The sequence below is a fragment of the Jaculus jaculus genome, chromosome 12 (genome assembly GCF_020740685.1).
Source record: "Jaculus jaculus isolate mJacJac1 chromosome 12, mJacJac1.mat.Y.cur, whole genome shotgun sequence".
Lineage (NCBI taxonomy): Eukaryota > Metazoa > Chordata > Mammalia > Rodentia > Dipodidae > Jaculus > Jaculus jaculus.
This window is the reverse complement of record NC_059113.1, coordinates 7,824,461-7,834,554: the sequence shown is the minus strand read 5'-3', so window position 1 is coordinate 7,834,554 and position 10,094 is coordinate 7,824,461.

The window sequence follows — 10,094 nt, the reverse complement described above, 5'->3', positions numbered from 1 at the left end:
TTTCATCCCGTTTCTTCATGCAGCTCAAAGAGCTTTGCTGTGACAACCTGTCTTTTCTATGAGGTTTAGCTCTGACTGCTCCTACCTGGCAGAACACACACATACACACACACACACACACACAGACACATACACATACACACATACACACACATACACACACACACATACACACAGACACACACACACACACAGACACACACACACACAGACACATACACACATACACACACACATACACACACACAGACACATACACACATACACACACATACACACAGACACATACACACACAGACACACACATATACACACATACAGACACACATACACACACATAAACATACACACATACACACACACAAACACAGACACATACACACATACACACACACATATACACACATACACACACATACACATACACACACAAACACACAGACACATAAACACATACACACACATATACACACATACAGACACACATACACACACACACACAGACACATACACACACACACACACAGAGACACATACACACACACATACACACATACACACACATACACACACACAGACACATACACACACACAGAAACACACATATACACACATACAGACACACATACACACACAAACACACAGACACATACACACATATACACACATACACACAAATACACATACACACACACCAACACACAGACATACACACATACACACACATATACACACATACAGACACACATACACACACAGACACATACACACATACACACACACAAACACACACACACATACACACACAGACACACACAAACACACAGACACACACACACACAGACACATACACACACACAGACACACATATACACACACATACAGACACACACACAGACACACACAGACACACACAGACACACACACACACACAGATGCACACACACACACAGACACATTCACACATACATACACACAGACACACACACACACATATACACACATACAGACACACATACACACATACACACACACACAAACACACACACACATACACACACACAGACACACACACACACAAAAGTAATTGAAATCTGCGCTGGCAGAGTCTTTCAGCTGGCTTTGTCACTCTGGACCATTCACATCTCGCTGTTAACATGACAGAATAATCTGTTATGTTTTAAAAAGATGAGTCCACTTTGTGTTTTTTGGGGGGGAGGGGGAGTGGTGGTATTTTTATGTTTGTTTCTTAACAGTGACAACTTATTTCTTAGTCAAATGAGAACAGCATATACCACAAAATCACTTGCTTTTTAATATATTGATTTTAGCTTTATTTTTAAGGACGGCTTTTTGAAAGAGTAAGACTTGGCATCGTAGCAATTTAGGATTCAATGAAGTTGAGTCTATTCCACTTGTTCTCATTATCTCGCTCAATGATCTCAACACCCGCCATAGTGCAGAGCACGCAGAGCAGAGCAGATGGCCTGGAACGGGCAAAGCAAATTGGGCGCTCATTGTGGCTGCCTTTGCCACTGCTTTCCGTTTTAAGTGCGAAAAATCATTATTGTTAGTTTGGGGAAATTTCCTTACCGCTTTAGTAAAACCTAGGGATGATCTGAGATAAGGATTAAAAGAAACTACAACTCCAACCTGCCCACACTTTCCCGTCCACTGATGACACCACATGCAGAATATTTAAAGGAGGCCTATGTATTCATCAATTAAGTGTGGCAGCTTCTACTAGAGATAATTTAGACATTATTTACATATAGCAAACATTTACTTTTTGGAGTTTTTTTTAAATATATGCCAATTAGGAAGTCCTTTTATGTTGACTTTAAAAATTCTGACATCAAAATCGTATGGTAGCATGAGAGGGCTCATTGACTTGAGTATGGAATAGTGTTGTCAATTGGAATTTGACACAATGAAACATTTCCATTGAAAAAGTTGGTACTTGGAAATGTTTAAAGGTCTACCATTAATAAAAATCCCTAATCCCATCCCTTATTCTGAACATTACTATCTCAAGTCAAGATTCTGCTCCCCTAAGGAATTTATTCTAATGACAAAAGATCATAAAGAAGCTGCAGAGACGGTTTTGTGAACAAAGTGCTTACCGTTCAAATTGGAATACCAGACTTTGATCCCCAGTTGCCACATAAAAGGTCAGCAGCTGGGGCTGGAGAAATGGCTTAGCAGTGAAGGCATTTGCCTGCAAAGCCAAAGGACCTCAGTTCGATTCCTCAGAACCCATGTAAGCCAGATGCACAAGGTGGTGCATGTGTATGGAGTTCGTTTACAGTGGCTGGAGGCCCTGGTACGTCCATTCTCTCCCCACCCCCCTTCCTCTTTCTCTCTCAAATAAGTAAAATAAGGTTAGAAGCTATAATGGTTCTCCCAGGAAGCTCCAGAAAAGCATGATGAAGGTATGGTATGGCAGAGTAAAAATCCAAAGTAGAAACCCTGTCTCAAGGGAGGTAGGAAGGAGAGGACCAGAGAGATCCTCTGGCCTTCATGTTCTTGCCACAGCAAGTACCTGTTCGTGCATGCACACAGGCAAAAATAATACAATAAAAAGTATTTTTAAAATCTTTATTCATTTATTTGAGAGAGAGGGAGAGAGAGAAGAGAACTGACTCACCAGGTCCTCCAGGCATTGCAGATGAACTCCAGACACATGTGCCACCCTGTGCATCTGGCTTATGTGGGTACTGTGGAATCAAACCTGGATCCTTAGGTTTTGCAGGCAAGTGCCTTAACTGCTAAGCCATCTGTCCAGCCCATAAGTATTTAAAAAAAAATAAAAAGAAGCACAGGCCAACGTTTCTTAGAACAATTTTGTTTGTCCTTTAGTTCCATCTTCATAAACTCACAAGGACTTCTGGCATCTGTCACCTTCCTCGATGTTTCTCTTTAAATCTACATTTTTTCAGTACCCCCAGACATCTGCATGTGGACCTCTGCTGGTCTGGCAGATAGATCCTGCCTTCAATGCTTGCTCCATCAGCCTTCACCCAAATCTGCCTTCCTTTTCCTGTTTTCTGTCTGTGTGTAGTCATCAATTATAAGAAATAGTAAAACATATAACCTTATTTCCACTAAAGCCAGGGACAAAGGCAAGGATCCAAGCAATGTCAAGTACATGCTTGGGTTTTAGACCTGGACAGTGCCTACTGGCTACCACCATTGTTGCCTGGGCATCAGTATAACTAGGACTGTCTGGATTTTCTTCACTTCTCTGAGCCTAAAAAGATTCTGAGCATTCTCAAGAATAATCATCATCCCAGAAAGCAAACATAAAGGAATTTATGTACAAGTTTCGATTCTGCCACTAAAAACTATACCAATGAATTTTATTTATTTATATTTATTTAGTTAGCTATTTATTTGAGGTAGGGTCTCATTTTAGCCTAGGCTGATCTAGAATTCACTATGTAGTCTCAGGGTGGCCTCCAACTCATGGCAACCCTCCTACCTCTGCTTTCTGGGTGCTGAGATTAAAGGTGTGCACCACCACGCCCCGCCCCAATGAAATTTTAAAATAACAAATGTCAAATTACTTATAGAAAATTTTTGGATGCCTGTTATCATTAGCATGAGCTCATCCCGTCTGTTGAGTTACCTGTGCTGGACTTAGCGGTGGCTCCTGTGGAGAGAGCTGGGCATTGGTATTCAGTGCACATCCCGTAGAAAACAAATATTCCCGTTCCACTGGACTGCATCAGCAGGATAGGCTGGAGCAGGAGCAGGAAGCATGGTACCCCCGCCAAGACTGTCAGGAGCACGCACACAGGGGAGACTGTCCGTGTCTGCCCAGAACAATTCAGAGTCCAGAGCAGTTTAGAGAAGAGAGGAAAGTGCATTTATCATAAATATTGTAATTCTGGCTTTATCTCCATGCTGATATTGCATCTGTATAACTGCATGGAATATGTGAGTATATGATACAAGAGAGAATACATTGAAAAGAACTCAGTTTTGGTGGCCAAAAGTCTTGAAGTATCATAATCAGAAATCTGAACATATCTTGTAAATAGAACATAAATCTATATAAAAAAAGAGTATGGGCATTGGATTTAATGTGCAAAGTGTCATAAGTCCCAAAAGCTATATTCTCTTACTTAATTTTCCATGCATGCCGTTACTCATTATTGAGGACCCCAGTGATATTGCTGTTTATTATTAAGTATAATTTCAAGGCATATTTTTACCATTTATGTTTAGTTTAATAAGCAAGTATCAAGCATTTACAACATGTCAGACAAAACTGGAATACAGAGATAATTAACATATAATCTCTGTCTTAAAAATCCTTTCAGTGGGGGCTGGAGAGATGGCTCAGCAGTTAAGGTGCTTGTCTGCAAAGCCTGGCGATCCAGGTTCGATTCCCCAGCACCCATGTAAAGCCAGGTGTACACGGTGGTACATGCATCTGGAATCTGTTTGCAGTGGCTGGATGCCCTGGTGTGCCCATTCTCATAAACAAATAGCAGGAGCAGCCACATGCACAAAGAATACTGATCTAGATGGGCAATGTGGAGTTTCAAAGAGAACATGTTTCTAAAAAGTAGGTACTGGTTGATCTGTCCTGTGGAAAAATAGAAATGAGCAAGTAATTACAGAGAGGATAGGATCTTGAGATTAAGAGCAAACTGAGAGAGATGTAACAACATTTGGACTATGGAGAAGACTGGGTGTGTCTGAGTGAGTTAGAAGTACATTTACTTTTTGGAGGCTTTATAATATATACCAATTCGAAAGTCCTTTTATGTTGTAGTCAGGTTCACATTGTTGGTAGAAATCACCCAACCAAGAGCAGCTTCTGGGAAAAAGAGGTTAGTTTTGGCTTATAGGCTTGAGGGGAAGCTCCACAATGGCAGGGGGAAATGATGGCATGAGCAGAGGGTGGGCATCACTCCCTGGCCAACATAAGGTGGACCATAGCAACAGGAGAGTGTGCCAAACACTGGCATGGGGAAACTGACTATAATTCCCATAAGCCCACCCCCAACAATACACTGTCTCCAGGTGGTGTTAATTCCCAAATCTCCATCAGCTGGGAATCTAGCATTCAGAACACCTGAGTTTATAGGTGACACCTGATTCAAACCACCACAGGTAGTGATTCAGGTTTGTAGGTCAGAAACTTCATCTGCAGCTGTCTGGGGGGTAAATTAGATATGATAAGTAAGATACTATTTGAGAAGTCTAAGCAAGAAATAACAAGGATTTCAAGTAAGACCTTGACATTGAGAGGAAACAAAGAAAAATTAAAGCTTGGGGAAAAAAAGAGGAAGAAAATTAGGATCATTTTTTTCTTGTCAGGTGTAATTACACCAAAACAATGAAAACTAAGTAAAATTGCAGGTTTGGGGTTGTATGCCATGTGAAGGCTGGTGGTTTAGTCACAGAGGGTACTGGTGTTATGAGAGATCCAAACGGAGATGTCCAGGAGACTTTGAGGAATAGCAGCTCAAAGTGGGAAGTCAAAGGAGGAGGAAGATAATTCTACACAGACCTTCTCATACATAGCAGCCATCTGTCATCAAAATGTGAAATCTTTTTTACCCCCTGTTCTGTTTAGTATGAAACACCACATTAGGATAAGGTGTATTTTCCTCCTAGGAAAATGTAACTATTTTCCAGCATAAATGAAATCGTAACATTTTCAGTATTTCTAAATATATATGCAGTTAGGGGGACATTTAAATGTCAGGTGTTACTATGCACAAGGATATACTCACTTGGTTTCTTCTTGGTGAGGCTGTTGCCGACCTGCATTCACTAAACCAACTGTAAGAAGGACCGAAGAGAAAGAACCTAAGTGCTGGAAGCTGGAACACTTCTGATTTGGATGCAATTAAAACCCCTTAACTGTGAACAACCCAGGATGGTGTTTATTGTTTGGGCTTTCCTGCATATTCCCAGCCAGAGCAAATTAGCTCAAGATTCAGCTCACCATGTGCAGGAGAGGCAGAGGCTGTGGGTGGGAACCTGCAGAGTCTGAGGGAGGGAAGAGGAGGTTCGGAAAATGAGAGGCTTAAAAAATAAAAGCTGTCAAATCAGAAGTTTCAAATAAAAGAACAGAGAAATAGTACCTTGGCTGTAGCATCCTCCCTTCCTGGTTCAAAAAGAATCTGTGTTAAAGGAAAGAAACAAGAAGTGGGGGAAGACCTTGTAGGAGCAGAGTAACCCCTGCTAAGTGCTCAGCTCAGCTTTTATTTTCTTGTTTATTTTATTTTACTTGAGAGAGAGAGAATGGGCACACCAGGGCCTCCAGCCACTGCAAACGAACTCCAGACTCATGTGCCTCCTTGTGCATCGGGCTAACATAGGTCCTGGGGAATCAAACCAGGATCCTTTGGCCTTTCAGGCAAATGCCTTAACCGCTAAGCCATGTCTCCAGCCTTCTATTCAGCTTTTAGACCATAAAAATGACCCTGCTATTTCTCTTGGCTTTCTAGATATTTATATGCCTTCCTCTAAATGTTCAACAATTCTTTCTTGCAGCTTTGTTTCTGTCTTAGATTATAGCCTCCTCAAAATAAGCATTATTTAAATCATGTATTTTATTTTATTTATTTTTTACTTAAATTATGTATTTTAAAATGCAACAGGAAACCTCTCATTTTTTTGTGTATTATGCACTTGGCAGATTCATTCTTGATTGAAACTTTACCGAAATGAAAAGAAAGATAAAAGCATCAGGGAGTTCACTTCAGAAGATACAAAAGAGCACAAATGCAAAAGACCACTGAAGGCATAGCTGACTTGGCCTGTTTCACTATTTTAAGTCTGCCTAGCATGACTTTCTATACACTGCACCTCAAGCAGTGGCATCTTTGGGGAGAAGACCACATGAGGACAGCAACAACAGAAAGCCCCCACCAGGCAGTACATTCTGCTCCGGGGAAACCACCCACACTTCTCAATTTGGAAATATGTCCTTAGGCATTTTCAGCAGATATGATTTATCATTGTCCATGTTCTCACGGTCAAAGAACTCTTTTCTCCTGTGCTTTACCAGGGAAATTCATACTTCGCACCTGCTCTAGCCTATGTTTGAATGGAGTTTTCCACTAGTGAAGTACAAACTCAGTACTTGATTATTGTTGGCTCCAGTAAATTGAGCCAGGGAGCGGTCCTCACAGTGAGCATCTTGGCTGCCAGGCTGCTGCGCCCTCAGGTTGGATAACTTGTCCTTAACTCTGATTTCCACTTCCCAAGAGACAGGGGTGGGGGGGTACTTAGGGGACATTCATCTGCAGTCCGTCCTCTCATGGTTGTGAGTTGAACTTAAGCTAAAGGGCGATTGATTAGAACTTCAGTATTGTGGTGAGGTGGGATGCTATAGATCCAGCAACCAGTTCTACGGGTGGGGCGGGGGAGGCTATCTTAACCCTTCAGAGCCACTTACTGATCAGCTCTGTATCGGACCCAACACCCTTGTGGTCATCAGGCAGAACCTTTTGGAATGTGTTAACTGAGCTTCCATCAACCCCAAAGGCAAGAAGGCCATCAGATAGTATCAAAGTCCTATGGCAGAGACTCCCCCCACACCACCATTTACATAGCTTGCTTACTTGATGCTCCCACCAGTGTATTTGGAAAATTCCTTGGTTTATGATTTTATTTTGAATTTCTTTCCTTATTTATTTGCAAGGAGAGAGAGGGGTAGAAAGAGAGAGAGAAAATGAGCCAGGGACCCCTCCGGCCACTGCAAACAAACTCCAGATATATGTGCCACTTTGTGTTTCTCGCTTTCTGTAAGTACTGGGGAATTGACCATGGGTCGTTAGGCTTTGTAGGCAAGCACCTAAACTTCTGAGCAATCTCTCTGGCCATAAGATTTTTATGTCATTATATAATTATTTCAAAAATCTTTATAAAACCATTTCCATGATGGGACATGGTATTTGAGGCCACCTAAATATGCCTCTGGGCCTCACTCATATTTCTGTTGAGAATAAAGCATCTCATGTTCTCTTTGATGTGAGAGCTGTGTTTTGTGTTAGCATGCTCATGGTTGGAGGTAGGCATGGGGAGCAGGTTACACACTAAAACTGTGGCAGCTTCCAGAGAAGTGTGGTTTTAGGCTATGGTGGGCATCTCCAATACTGTCTCCTATGAGCTGTCAAAGTGAGTGCTCATCAGTAAAGTAAAAAGAATTCAGGCATAGAAATGGGAGAGCAACATCACATATGTGATTCATAATGATGAAAACTAATAGGAATAATAAATAATTGTTGCATTGCTACCCAGTTTCAGCTGCAGGGCATTATGACAATGGCAAAATAATTAAAGCTATCTTATCTCAGCTGCAAGCTAGATAGCTTATTCTGTTTTTAATATTTTATTATTATTTACTTACTTTCAAGGAGGGAGAGAAAGAGAATTGGCGTGCCAGGGTCTCTAGCTGCTGCAAATGAGCTCCAGATGCATGTGCCACTTTGTGCATTTGGTTTTAAGTGGGTCCTGGGCAAATCAAACCTGGGCTGTTAGGCCTTGCAGGCCAGTGCCTTAACCGCTGAGCCTCAGAGACCCTGTTCTTCATCTCACGGCTAGGTAAAGCAGGCTAGCCTAGGTGACACCAGATTTAAGGGTGTAACAACCTGAAATACAGGAAAAAAGCTAGTTGCTATGTTCTACTAAATTTTGATATGCTTTTCTGAGTATAATGTACACGTGACCAGTAAAAGAAACCTTGATTAATCCTTTCTGTATCCAATCTTTCTCAAGTAGCACTAGAGAGAAGAGGCTGCACAGCGTTTACTTGTCCACAAATGCCCTATTCTTAAGGGCAGACCTATAAAAACAGCACAAATTTTGTTTGTCATAATGATGTTCAGTCGATTCTTAGCTGCAGCATTATGAAAAGATGTTCATCATCCTTTGCTATTAAGAAAATGCAAGGACTATAATGACCTGTGTCTACAAATGTATTAGAATGGCAAAAATAAACAAAGTGACCATGGCTGGGAAGATAGCTCATCCGGTAAAGTGCTTGCCTTACAAACATCGGGACCCATGCGAAAGTGCCAGGCATGGGGACATACTTGTATTTCCAGCACTGGGGAGGCAGAGATAGCAGGATTCGTGAGCTCACTGGTTAGCCAGTCTGCCCTAATTTTATCCTGCAACCAATGAGAGATCCTATCTCAAAGGAGGTGGATGCTGCCCCTGATGGAGATGCCCAAGGTAGTTCATTGGTTTCCACATGTACTCACACACATGTACGTACATGCTGATACGTATGTGTGCTCCCACACACGCGTGCATGTGTGCAAGTACACACGTGCGCGTGCATGCGTGCACGGTAAAAAATGTTGACTACGCCAGATGTTGGCAATGATCAGGGAAAATTATCCAGTCATACAATGCTGGTGCGAGTGTCGCATGGCGAAGCCAATCTGGAAAGCAGGAACCGACCTTGCAACCCGCTCTCCAGATGCGCTTTACCATCCTACACTAGTCCTGACATTTGCTAAAGAAAAAAACGTGGATGGTATTATATAAAAGGGCTCTACAATTTAGCATTGTACGCTACTCGAATATGCAAAAGAAAAGAATGTAAATAAATGCAAATGCTCAAATAAATGCAGATAAAATCAGCAAATTCTGAACAAAGTTAATGTATTCCTTCAGCATCAAAACCATGGCTGTGAGACTGCACCATGGGTGTGATACGCATTACAACTGAGGGAAGCTGGATAAAGGGGTTTGTGGGGTAAATCTATCATTTGTTATAGGTACAAGTGAATCTCAATTATCTTAAAGATGTTTGAAAATTAAGGCCATTTCATAGGACAAAATCTGTAGCAATAATCTATCAGAACACTAAAAGACAATAGCATCTTTTGAAAAATATATTTTAGTTTAATTCTTAATATTTCATTCCAGACACTCAGTTCCATCTGTTTCATGCACTACTGCTTGTTACTTTCACAGTAAATAGAATTTGGATAGTGTGAGGCTCCGCCTTGGTTTCAGAGCCCCACATTGGTTCACAGATGGCTAATAGAATTATCATCTGTGGGCTGGAGGGGTGGCTTGTCAGTTAAGACAGTTGCCTGCAAGGCCAAAGGACC